Raw genomic sequence first — 13614 nt, forward strand, 5'->3', positions numbered from 1 at the left:
CTCTACATTGCATGCGCTCTTGAACACGTTTTTACCATTTCTGCAATTATGACTGTGTCTAAGTGTGTGTGTGTCTGTGTGTATGTATGGAAACATGATAAATTGAGAACACTTTAAGATAGACAAATGAAATTTGGGATATGGGTGTCATATAAAAATATTAGTTTTCTATCAACTTATGAGCAACATACATCAACCAGAAGTGGTACTTTACCTGGACACATTTCAAAATTTTTCAAATAAACTGGTATATAGTTTAAATGAACAACTGAAATTTTGTATAATAGTTTTTCATGTGAAAATGCATTATAAGAAATGAAAAATAATTGAAATTATTTTATATCGTCTTTAGTTAGGGTAAGAAACACACACACCTTAATCAGATAACCAGAAATAATATCTTTACAGATATCAACACTATTACATATGCATTACTATCATTATATAAATAATTTAAATTTTTGTATGATCATTACATATCGTTAGATAGAGAAAAGCCAAGCAAAATGACACCTTTTATTGGCTAACTAGAAAGATTACAATATGCAAGCTTTCGAGGCAACTCAGGCCCCTTCTTCAGGCAAGATGTAATGTTGATTACATCTTGCCTGAAGAAGGGGCCTGAGTTGCCTCGAAAGCTTGCATATTGTAATCTTTCTAGTTAGCCAATAAAAGGTGTCATTTTGCTTGGCTTTTCTCTACATTCATAATGGCTAACACGGTACAACACCCTAGTACTACATATCGTTAGATATAAATTTTGACCTTGATCAGGTGACTGGAAGTGATATATTACTGACCAAAAAAACAATCAGATTTAAAATTTCAGCTTGATCGAATTAACGGAAGTAGTTCTTTGCCATATAAACCTGTATTATAAACAAAGTTAAGTGATTGAAATTTTGCAAGAAACACACAGATATGAAGTTTCATTATAATTGGACAACTGGAAGTGGTATCTATTTTACCTGAACAGGTATAAAAAAAGCTGAGTAGAAAACAATCCAGATTTTTTATGCTTTACGTGTGGTGCTTTACAAAAGACTTGCAAATTGGCACTCATCAATGCCCTTAACAAAATAACTAACTATGGTTAGTACACGGAAGTATACTCCCGACGTTTGGTATGGATTATTCACATCTGGTATAATAAAAGTTTATTGCCTCATAGGATTGACATTTTTATAGGCATCAAATTTGAGTCTATCTTTTTTACCCAGAACTCTGAATTTATTAGAATTTACCCCACCACTTTGATTGACTGACAACATTTCAATATGCTTTCTTGACAGCTGATTCTGTGATATTGTTGAAGCAGGTTTATCATATTTCGACATTTAGGTACTTGTTACTTTTTTACTTTTTGCTTTTTTTTGGTTTTGTGCTTAAAATACAGTACTTTTAGTGATTTAATAGTGTTTGTGAAATTTTCTTCATTGTGCTGGTTGTTAATTCAGGTTGTTAATTCATTGGTGAAACTACACAAATTAGTGTTAGTAAGCATTTGTGTTCAATACTTATCACATATGAACACTAGTAGTTGGTAAGTTTCTTTTTCATTGTTACACTTTACTGTGTCAATAAAAAGAAATATGCTTTATCGGTAATTGCGATAAATGAAATCATTGTTTTATAATTTTCCAGTAATCATTTTTAATTAAAGTATACTGTAGATAATTTAAAAAATTTTGAAATTTACATACCGTACCTTTCTGATTTGCGCTACGCATTTACTTCTTTGTCCTTACATTGAATTCCATGAATTATGTTATATTTCACATATGTTTTGATTTTTCATCAATTTTGTACTGTTTGTGAATTAATTGAGATTTCGCCTTGTTTTCCGTATTTTTTGGATTGCCTTTTTTTATTACCTAGATTTAATTTTTTTATTTGAAAATGACAGTTAAAAAGCAAAGAGCATCACAAAGGCAAAAGAAAATTAATCAGTTGCATACACGTTTTTTCATATAAACTAAATGAAAGAGTTAAAGACAGGTCTAGAATAATATATAATTTTATGAATATCTAATTATTCATCTTATTTAGTAACAGTTTATTAACTATGTTGCACATATTATTATTTTTAACTGTTAGTTAACTTATTAACAATGCAAAGAAATTACATGGTACAAACACAAAATAACACTGTAATTGGAAATGTATGTAATCAGGTAAAAGAACTATCAAATAAACTTGAAATTTGAATTGGTACATGTCTTGCTTCACAAGTTGACATATTCATACAATTATTATATAAGTTCTACGTATATGAGAAAGTCGAGTAGAGAACACTCCAGATTTTTTAGAATTAAGGTAAAAATAAAATTCTTCCCAAATGGTTTAGAGAAGGTATGTGTTAAATACAAAAGTTATATACTTTTTTGTGAAACATAGCTTCTTTCTTTCCATACTACCCAATAAAATAAGTATAATACATAGTTGTAATGTGGAAGGAAGAATTGGCCAATTACTGACATAAATTCCAACAAATCTATTGAAGGTTGACAATTGATACTCCCCTAATGAACTTCCTCCTTGGCTGGTTTTAGAGGGATATATTGACCTTCACATATCCACAGTTGTCCAATAATGCCCTCGACGTCTTAATGATGGGCTTCACATTAATACAGTACATGATATACAGTATTCAATGCATTCAAAATTACTTTCTATCCATATCCTAATCTGAAATATCCCATTCATTCTTTATTAACTCAGTGTAGACAACAGATTTTTATACACTATGATAACAAGAAATCTTCCTGGACGTTTTAAAGGACCTGTCGATTTTAGTTAGGCCTAATCAGAATCAGAAAACTTGGTGAGAGGTAAAGGGCAAATTATCTACCAGCAAGGTTTGGAACATGACTGTGTATATCTGACCATTGAACAATCCCTATTATAAAAGGAGTGCACTTTTATGTAACATATATTAGGCATTCAACTTTTTATTTTTTAGTATTTTCCATAAAAATTATTATCTTGTTTCTCACTAAAGTATATTATTATGATAGTATTAAAAGTGAAAATTATCTAACATTATTTGCCTTGATTTCATCCTTTACATCAACCAAGACTTACATTTCAGTAAAGATGTGTTCAAAGTTTCTTAAGGTGATCAAAAGATTTTTGTGTACCATTAGCTTCAGATTCCACTTTCTTACATTCTTCATTCCATCATGGTGCAGCTGGCAACAATTATTACCACAAAATACCATGAATATCTGATCATGGGTCTATTTTGGGCAATAATGCATCCACTCCAGTAAGTATTAATAGAGGAAATCAAGATGACGACAAATAAAATGGGAAGGGATTAATAAATGGCAAATAAAATAACTGCTACAACTAGTTAAAACTGAGCGTGGGCCATTTACAAATGCATATGTTGAAAACAGGATTTAAAAATCAACTTTAAAGTTAACTGGATGCCAGTGTGAAGTTAACAAAAGAGTTAGGGCACTGCTGCTGGATACTTCTTAGATGTAGGTATAATTTTGCTGGAGTATTTTAAATTATCTGCAGAGCACTAGGCAAAGAATAGTATCCCTACTATAAAGATATAATTCAAAATTGATTCACTAACTGACTCAAACTCTCACTCATCAACAAAAGTACTATTTCCAGTTTAGCTAAAAGGATGGCAGGATGGTACATCTAGAGCAGTAGGTATTCACTAAGAAAAGTCATTTAATATATAGAAAGTCTGTACGCAGCAAGCTATCAAAATTAAAATCGGATAACAGTAGTCATCATGTTTTGTTTATCAAAAGACATTGCTCTGAATAAAACTGCATGCAGTGAAGGTTATAAAAAATTATTCTTAGGAGAAGTCATCCCCTCCTGCGATTATTCTTCCAATGTCACATTGTATTCACTTTATTCTAAATGTCAGACAAAAGTGAAAATGGATCTGAAACAAGCAGAATTTTATACACACACAGCCAAGTTGTGGTAGAACTATGAAAGCATGCTTGAACAAAATAGATCATTATATTAACTGAGGAATATATGCTAAAAAGTAGATGCTTGCAATGCTGCTTGTTTAAAATGTCACTTTAATTACAATATTTTCCCTCAAGAATGCCTCAAGAACTGAGTCTGGTAGCACAATATAACTGTGTGTTACTATCTAAATACTTCTCAAGCTTGTTTTATATTAACACCGTTAAATTTATTGGTTTTATATATCAGCACACCAGAACTATCAAGTTGTGTTTACATTAACTTTACAATGTTATGTTACTGTCATTTAAGATTTTACCATGTTCTTTAATTTTTACATCCATTATTTGTTTTCTTAATAGAGCATAACCCCAATTTCACATTCTCGTGGTTAACATTTCCCACATTTTACATTTTTGAATGGCAAGTAGTGGCAAGGGCTGGCTTTTCAGAAGGAACATTAAATTTGAAAAAAAGAATGAATGTTTGTGTTATAGTGTAATTTTATTTTATAAATATTTCTATATCAGTGATTTTCTGTATTAAAAAGTACAGTTACACAGATTTTATAAGTTTGTTGTATTTTTAGTGTAACAAATAAAAATAAACACTACATTTTCAATTTTCCATCTAATCCAGCATTTAACAAATTCATAACACTTTTTAAAGTGGTCTTCTGCAAAATGATGGTTGCACTGTACTGTGTGTAAAGGGAATACAGGATAGCGGTTGGCATGACAAGGTGCATTTTTCATTGTACTGTTAATTGAAATGAATAATTGCAATTAGAATATCAAAGGCAGTAACAGTGAATTATTAATTTTGCCCTAATCATGCTCCCCTATTAAAATGTTCAATTCACTGCATGTGTCACATAAATGTGCAGCATATCAATAGATAGATAGATAGATAGATAGATAGATAGATAGATAGATAGATAGATAGATAGATAGATAGATAGATAGATAGATAGATAGATAGATAGATAGATAGATAGATAGATAGATACTTTATTAATCCCAATGGGAAATTCACAAATTTCACAATGCGTTACATACTAGTAGTATGGTATAGACAATTACAATCAACTTGTCCTTCTCCACTTTAAGCTCATCTGGGAGTACACCAAACACTGCTGTTAATATAGATTAGGAGTGATTGTAACACCAAGGCTGTCTGATAGGCATTCAAAGATTTTAGTCAAGAATGATATTAATGTGGTGCACACCAAAAACATTTGGCCAGTGAGGCTCGAGCTAATTTGTAAAGCTTGCAGGTTGGATCTTGGCCTTGATATATTTTGGACAGTTTTACATGAAATAAATGTACTTGATAAAAGATTTTAAGTTGGATAATTGAATGCTTTGTACTATTGGAGCTAGAGTGTATTCTATGTATGGCTGCCATCCCCTCCTTTTCAGAAATGTTAAGTGAAAGATTGTTTCCCCACCATACTTTGAAATGTTTTTATACATTGTTGAGATGCTGCCTGAGTCTTCAACACTGGTCAGTATTTCCTCAGGAATATAACTAGGTGGGAGGTCAGGAAAATTGGGCAGGTTCTTTTTAGCAAAATTTCTAATTTGAAAGCAATGTTTTAATCCTGGACATTTGGAAACATTAAAAACTGTGTAGGCTTGAGAGGCTAGTAAAAGGTGATTATCATGAAGAGGTGCAACAGATAAAAGCTTCTCTGCCTTAAAGCTCTTCCTGCATAGGTTCCATATACTGACAGATGGATGACAAGGGGTTAGCGAGCTTTCTTGAAGGCTTTTACTGGACGTACCTCGTTGTAAACTGAAATATATACAAAAGAAATATACAGGTACTGTATATACAGGTGTACAACCAAAGACAATCAAGAATGATTTACAAAGCAATAAATAGCAGACAGTATAAATTAAACAATAAAACTTTAAAAGACACTTACAAGGCAAGTGATTTCCACGGTTGGATCAAGACAAAGCTCGTAGACCGAGGTTCAAATTGCTGCGTACCACAACTAACCAGACCCAGGGGTTTATAGGGTTTAAAAAATATGTTTTGGACGTGACCGAAACAAGAGATAAAGGGGTGCCTATGTGAGACACATGGGGTGTATTGTATTCAAATGTTTATTATGGGACCTACGTGCTTTACATGAGTTTCACAGACTTTTATAGCACCACTGTGAGTGTGGGACGTGACTGACTGGTGTGTTAATAAATGACAAGATGAAGAGGGAGCACAGTTCAACAAATAACAGTCTCAACTAACAAGATGTGAGGCAGAACAATGAGGCAGCAGTTCTTACCACTGCACCAGCCAAGCACGCCTCTACTTTGTGTCAATTGATATTTGGGCTTTGGTTTTTACTCATTGACAGCAACATGTAAATTGAATAATGTATTTCTTCTATGTTATATACTTGAATAAAAACACATTTGTTTTGTTATAACCTTTGTGAAAGTGTTCATTTGATATGTGGACATCATTCTTCACACATTATATACTTCACGTTAAGTATTTTGTCATTATTACTATAATAATAATAATAATAATAATAATTCATTACATTTATATAGCGCTTTTCTCAGTACTCAAAGCGATATCCACACAGGGAGGAACCGGGAAGCGAACCCTCAATCTTCCACAGTCTCCTTACTGCAAAGCAGAAGCACTACCACTGCGCCACCTGTGAGGATTTCAACATGACATAAAATGATTTCTGTTTTAGTTATGTGTTCAACATTTGTTGCCTTGCATTTCCTGTCAACCTACATTTACACAGATTGTTGTAGAAACGGAACACACATGAAATGTATGTATTCCAAATAATGATATATTATTTACTTATTATTTATTTATTTATCAGGTGTTGTCACTGATTAGGAATCTGGTTGGAACAAAAGCCTGCAGCCACAGTGTGCCCTCAGGACCGAGGTTGGGAAACACTGATTTACCCTATACAATTCCAGACACCTAACTCACAGATGAAGAACTTATGCTTTGAGAATTTTGCGTCTTACTTGATTTCAGTTGCCTCGGTGGGCTGCCCGCTGCCAATGCTGATTGACCCATTTGCAAAACAAAGACGCTGATGACAAGGTGTGAGGGAATTTAAGGGGTCCCGGCATTATGAATTTTTTCGCAGGCTTCAGGAAATCTAATGTTAAGTTCCATAATCAGAGGGGCGTGCTCAGAGATAACAATAGCATTGTACTTGCAAGATTTGACAGTGGGCAATAAATTATTATCTATAATAATCAATTCTTGAACAACTATGGTGTACTGATGAGAAGAAGGAATATACTCTTTTTTGGATTTAATTTTCTCAGTAGGTATGATAAGTTATGATCCATTACAAACTGTGTCATTATTTTGATAGTATTAGATTTCATTGCCACTTAGTTAAAGACCTATTCAGGACTGGATTTAAAACACAATTAAAGTCTCCAGCCATTGTAATTTTATGAGTGTTCATATTAAGAATACTTGCTAATACATTACGGATACCATTTCTGTCGTCCACATTAGGTACATAGATATTTATCAAAATTACTTTAGATTTAAATAAATCACTCATCACCATGACATATCATCCTTCAGGATCAGATACTACGTGTGCTATTACAAATGAGATACTATATTTTATGTATTAAAATTCCCACACTTCTAGTTTTCTTTACATGGCTGGAGTGAAAAATGTGGTCAATACAATCTCTTTGCAAATGAAATTGGTCCTTACTTATTAAGTGACTCTCCTGTAAAAATACTATCTTTTTATTTAGACCTGACAGGTGAGAAAATACTTTTTTCTCTTTAACTCTTGATTGAGACCTTTGACATTCCATTTCAAAAAGTTCACCATTTGGTCAGAGACACTGCTTTTGAACCTTTATGGTAATCTTAAGTAAAGGTAGTACATTGTTTCATACAATAGCTTTAACCTAGGAATCATATTATTGCCAAGTATTAAGGCTAAGGGACATACAGTGATCCCTCCTCAATCGTGGGGGTTGCGTTCCAGAAGGTGAAAATCCACGAAGTAAAAACCGTATGTTTATATGGTTATTTTTATATTGTCATGCTTGGGTCACAGATTTGCACAGAAACACAGGAGGTTGTAGAGAGACAGGAACTTTATTCAAACACTGCAAACAAACATTTGTCTCTTTTTCAAAAGTTTAAACATGCTCCATGACAAGACAGAGATGACAGTTCCATCTCACAATTAAAAGAATGCAAACATATCTTCCTCTTCAAAGGAGTGCGCGTCAGGAGCAGAGAATGTCAGAGAGAGAGAGAAAAGCAAACAATCAAAAATCAATAAGTGCTTCTTTGGGCTTTTAAGTATGAATGTCAGAGAGAGAGAGAGAAAAGCAAACAATCAAAAACCGATAGGTGCTTTTCGAGCTTTTAAGTATGCGAAGCACCATGCAGGAGGCATGTCGCTTAACAAAGCAGCTGCAAAGAAGCCCAGCAAGGAAGGGAGCAATGTGATGGTAGCCTTTCAGCATTATTTAGACAAGCGTCCGTATCCTCTAGGGGTGCGAACAGCCCCCCTGCTCACCCCCCCCATCAGGAGCAGAGAATGTCAGAGCAAGACAGAGAGAGAGAGAAAAGCAAACAATCAAAAATCAATAGGTGCTATTTGAGCTTTTAAGTATGTGAAGCACCGTGCGGGAAGCATATCGTGCAACAAAGCAACCACAAGTAAGCCCAGCAAGGAAGGGAGCAATGTAAAGGTAGTCTTTCAGCGTTTTTTGAGGAGCGGCCGGGGTGCGAATAGCCCCCATGCTCACAATATATTTGAGGAGTTTTATTTAATACCTAATACGTGCTCTGATTGGGTAGCTTCTCAGCCATCTGCCAATAGTGTCCCTTGTATGAAATCAACTGGGCAAACCAACTGAGGAAGCATGTACCAGAAATTAAAAGACCCATTGTCCACTGAAACCCACGAACCAGCGAAAAATCTGTGATGCAGTATATATTTAAATATGCTTATATATAAAATCCACAATAAAGTGAAGCCGCGAAAGTTGAAACGCGATATAGCAAGGGATTACTGTATAATTATGTTGGCACTTACAATTTTTGTGGTTAAAAGGATAAATAAGAAGTAAATTGCTCTCTTACTCTATACCCCCATGTCTTCCCCAATTTGCCTCCCCAAGTGAGGCTAGATCAAACTTAGTCCCATTCATCTGACATGGCTAGAGACAATGCACATCCAAAACAAAACACACTTCCAGCAGCAGTGTAGAAAGGATTTAAATTGATATATTTTATGATAGTACAGTCCAAACATAATAAACACAGGGTATGATGTTAAACAGTCCCCTTAGGAAATAAAAAATGAAAAAAAAAATACTTATTGGTTCCAAAATATACATATATTTAATAAAATCAATTTCAATATAGTAACTAGAAAAAAGGGGCCAAAAAGGAAATAGAATGTATAGTTATGACAAATGTTGCATTACAGAGAGACCAAGTTGCAAGCAGAATCTTCTTTGCATTACCAGGACACAATATGACTCGTGTTTATATTTTGGTTGATGTTGGGATCAGATTTTTTAGGTCTTTTTCTGTATCTTCAGGAGAACTAAAGATGTTGATTTGGTCATGACTAATCACTTTCAATTTAGCTGGAAACAAGAGGCTATATCTGATTTCAGCTTTGCATAAGTGCTGTTTAATGCTGTAGAATGCAGCTCGTTTAGTAGCAGTTGAAGGGGAGAAATATGAAAAAATACAAATGTGGTTATTTTCAAATATGATATCCTCTTTCTGTCTGAGAATCGACACTAAGTTTTCGTTAACTTGTAGTTTGTTGAATCGGACAATCATGCTTCTCAGTTTTGAGGCATTTAAGCCACTTATGCAATAAGCTCCTAAGATCTCAGCATTCGATTTAAAGTCTTCTCCAGTTATTTTAGAAAATAATTCAGTTATGAATTTCACTGGGTTTGCACTTTCATGATTTTCAGTGAGACTTTTGATTCTGATGTTGTCCTTTCTTTATCTACCTTCCAATACAGTTAATTTATCACTGAGCACTCTACATTCGGATTCTACAACAGTTGCTTTTTTGTCAGCAGCCAATGTTAATTGTTTGGCTTCTTCAATACGAGTCGTAAACATTTGCTTAACTTCTTCTAGGTGATCACAGAGTGTTCTTATTTTATTTTGCTCAAATGTTCGTGTATTTTTTCATACATTCTTGTTAGACAGATTTTGTTAAGGTTTACATCAAATTTACTGTTTAAACATACCTACCGATCATTTATTTCCTGAAGTAGCTTGTCAATTCTGCTATACATTCTGTTGTCAGTTTTGTTCATATCATCCTTTACATCATTTAGGCCCACCACCCCCCAAGTGCAAAAATAATCGCCTTCAACTCAGATACCTCGTTTCCATATTCTGAAAGCAGAGATACATTTCCTATTGGAGTTGATTCCATTGACTCGCAGGGGTGTTGGTAGTACAGCCATGGGCAAAAGTTTGAGAATAACACAAATATTAATTTTCACAAAGTTTGCTGCTTCTCAGCCAAGGTAGTGGGCTTACTAACAATTTTGCCTAAGAACACAGCCATGAATAAAGAATGGTACCAAAACATCCCCCAAGAGTAACTTTTCCCAACCATTCAAGAACAGTTTGGTGACGAACAATGCCTTTTCAGCATGATGGAGCACCGTGCCATAAGGCAAAAGTGATAACTAAGTGGCTCGGGGAACAAAACATCGAAATTTTGGGTCCATGGCCAGGAAACTCCTCAGACCTTAATCCCGTCAATCCTCAAGAGGCAGGTAGACAAACAAAAACCCACAAATTCTGACAAACTCCAAGCATTGATTATGCAAGAATGGACTGCCATCAATCAGGATTTGGCCCAGAAGTTGATTGACAGCTTGCCAGGGCAAATTGCAGAGGTCTTGAAAATGAATGGCCAACACTGCAAATATTGGCTCTTTGCATAAACTCAATTTAATTGACAATAAAAGCCTTTGAAACTTATGAAACTAATTATACTTCAGTATACCACAGAAACATCTGACAAAAAGATCTAAAAAGATAGAAGCAGCAAACTTTGTGAAAATTTATATTTGTGTCATTCTCAAAACGTTTTGTCGCGGCTATAGTTGACATTGGGGATAAAGGGGCCTTACTCTCTCCCAGTATCCCACCTGAGATGAATGAATTCTTGTTGCCCACATCACTCGTAGTTTTGCTTCCATATTCGCCATTGGCTAAACCCAATTCTGCAACATGAAGTCCTGGCTGATCCATCCCTTCGCCTTTCTTTTCCAACTCTGTGGCAGACCGTAACATGAACTTGAACCGGCTTAGACTCTCATGTATCTTTATCTACCTTTTCCTTCATTTTCTGACCCTTTTTCTCCTGCTCATGCTTTGGATATACTTGTAATTGAATCATCCTGGGTATCTCAGACAGATAATAAAAAAAAGCTAAATAAAACCACTGCCAGCAGAGCAATGTTCTAGACGTCCATCTCTCACAACTGACGAGACCAACTGAATTTCAAGCACTTCAGTCAAAAAGCTTGGAATGTGCCAAGATAACTGGAAGTTCAACCCAAACTATATTGCAGCTTGTATTGTGGAGTTATCAATGGCCAGACCAGACAAGACATTCACAAAGGAGATCAACAAGAAATTGAAACAAATACGACAATCAACACCTGTATATCTATATTCTGCTCCTTCGAGTTAGTGGAGAAACAAGGACCAGTAAAGCAGCACGAATGGATGCAATACACCCAGTATTCCTCTCCACTGTGGCCAATTTTATAGAATCTGCTTGGCATGCCTGTGCTCCAAAACCCTCACTTCCAACAAACTTCTATTAGTGCAAAGTTTATTGCACTGCCCAAACCGGGCAAATCAGACAATGTACCTGAAAACTACCACCCAATTTCATTACTTTCCATTTTCTTCGAAGTACTTGAGAAACTGCTATACATCAGAATCAGTTCAGCTACTTAGATAGTCATTCCTGTTGAACAAATACTTACTCTTAAAAACTTTACTGAATATGGATTTTAATGTCAATAAAAAAAAGCTGTGGCTATTATTGACCTTACAGCAGCAAATGACACTGTCTGGGAGAAGGGATTGCTCTACAAGGTCACTAATCGCATGCCTTAACTCAGCAATAGTTATTTCAATGTACACCTGAATGATGACCATAGCACAACAATGAAGTTCAGCAATGACCTGCCATAGGGCTCAGCTCTTGCACGGTTAACTGTTTAACCTTTACACTTGTCTTCAACAGGATCATGCAAATTCAACTATGTTGATGATGTGGTATTTGCCAATCAACAAAGTGGCTTTCATCATCAAGCGTGAGTAATGTTAACTGACCTGGCCTCAAAAACCACTGCAAAAATTGGGGCCTTAACCCAAGCTTCACAATGACACAGATTATGTCACCTCCTGCTTTCACCTTAATAATCACCAAGCCAACAGACAATTGAAAAAGCATTGCTTAATGGATTTACACAGAAACAGAGTTTTAGCCCTACGTATCTTGAGGACACACGTGACAGATCTCTGACATATAAGGTTCACATCAGCAAGACCATTGGCTTACCTTATTGAGAAGCACCCATCAGTTGAATTCAAACATCATTCTTGGTTATCATGTACTCAGTAGGAAAATACTGTGCTGTGTAAGACTTAACAGCTAACACACCAAGGACATTGACATATAACTGAACACCGCCCTGAGAATGATCACAGATATCATGTGCTCAGCACCTAGTGAGTGGCTTCCTGCCCTCAGTAACATTGCCGTACCACATCCCTAGTGCAAAGAACCTTTATTCCAGGAGTACGACAAAATGTTAAAAATGTTGCCTGTCTAAATTACATCTTCAATGATCCACCAATTTAGCTAAGATCAAGAAAACCATCACTTGGCCTTGCAGAGGAACATGCTTCACCGAGCTTCAATCTGCAACAAACATGGGAAGGACTAATAGCAACCAAAATAGCCCAATTTTTTAACAACACAATGATAAGTAACCTTTCAAGAGAGTTTCAGTTTCCACGTAAAACAATTTCAACAAACATCGAACAGAGTACGGACAGTGTAACATTACAAAAGTTAGGTAAGACCTTTCTGCCGACTCTAGTTGTGTCTGTGGACATCCATAACAAACAACTGATGAAATGTTGCTGAATTGTCACATATTATCATTACAGCTGTGAATTGATGGTGACTTATTAATTCAATTCAATTTAAGGTTTGTACCCAAAGATTTGTGATTCGATTCAATTCAAATAATTGGAAATGTATTTTCCAAATAACCTAACACATCTGCCTACATAAACTAATCCTTAATAGACTACAATAAACTAGTGGTTTTCAAATGGGTGGGGCGTAGCAGACCTACTCAGTTTAATATGCTTAAAAAATAAAGCCTGATTTTAAACATTATCTTTAAATTATCTCAAATAGTTTATAAATACAGTGCATCCGGAAAATATTCACAGCGCATCACTTTTTCCACATTTTGTTATGTTACAGCCTTATTCCGAAATGGATTAATTTTTTTCCTCAGAATTCTACACACAACACCCCATAATGACAATGTGAAAAAAGTTTACCTGAGGTTTTGCAAATTTATTAAAATATAAAAACTGAGA

General features: G+C 34.9%; 1 protein-coding gene across 2 annotated transcripts in view; it reads right to left on the reverse strand.

Annotated features, from left to right (window-relative positions):
• si:dkey-100n23.5 (uncharacterized) overlaps nt 1-13614 on the reverse strand; it is a 667944-nt gene that overhangs the window by 566745 nt on the left and 87585 nt on the right. The gene's annotated exons all lie outside the window — the stretch shown is intronic.

Source organism: Erpetoichthys calabaricus, chromosome 4 (assembly GCF_900747795.2).
Source record: "Erpetoichthys calabaricus chromosome 4, fErpCal1.3, whole genome shotgun sequence".
Lineage (NCBI taxonomy): Eukaryota > Metazoa > Chordata > Cladistia > Polypteriformes > Polypteridae > Erpetoichthys > Erpetoichthys calabaricus.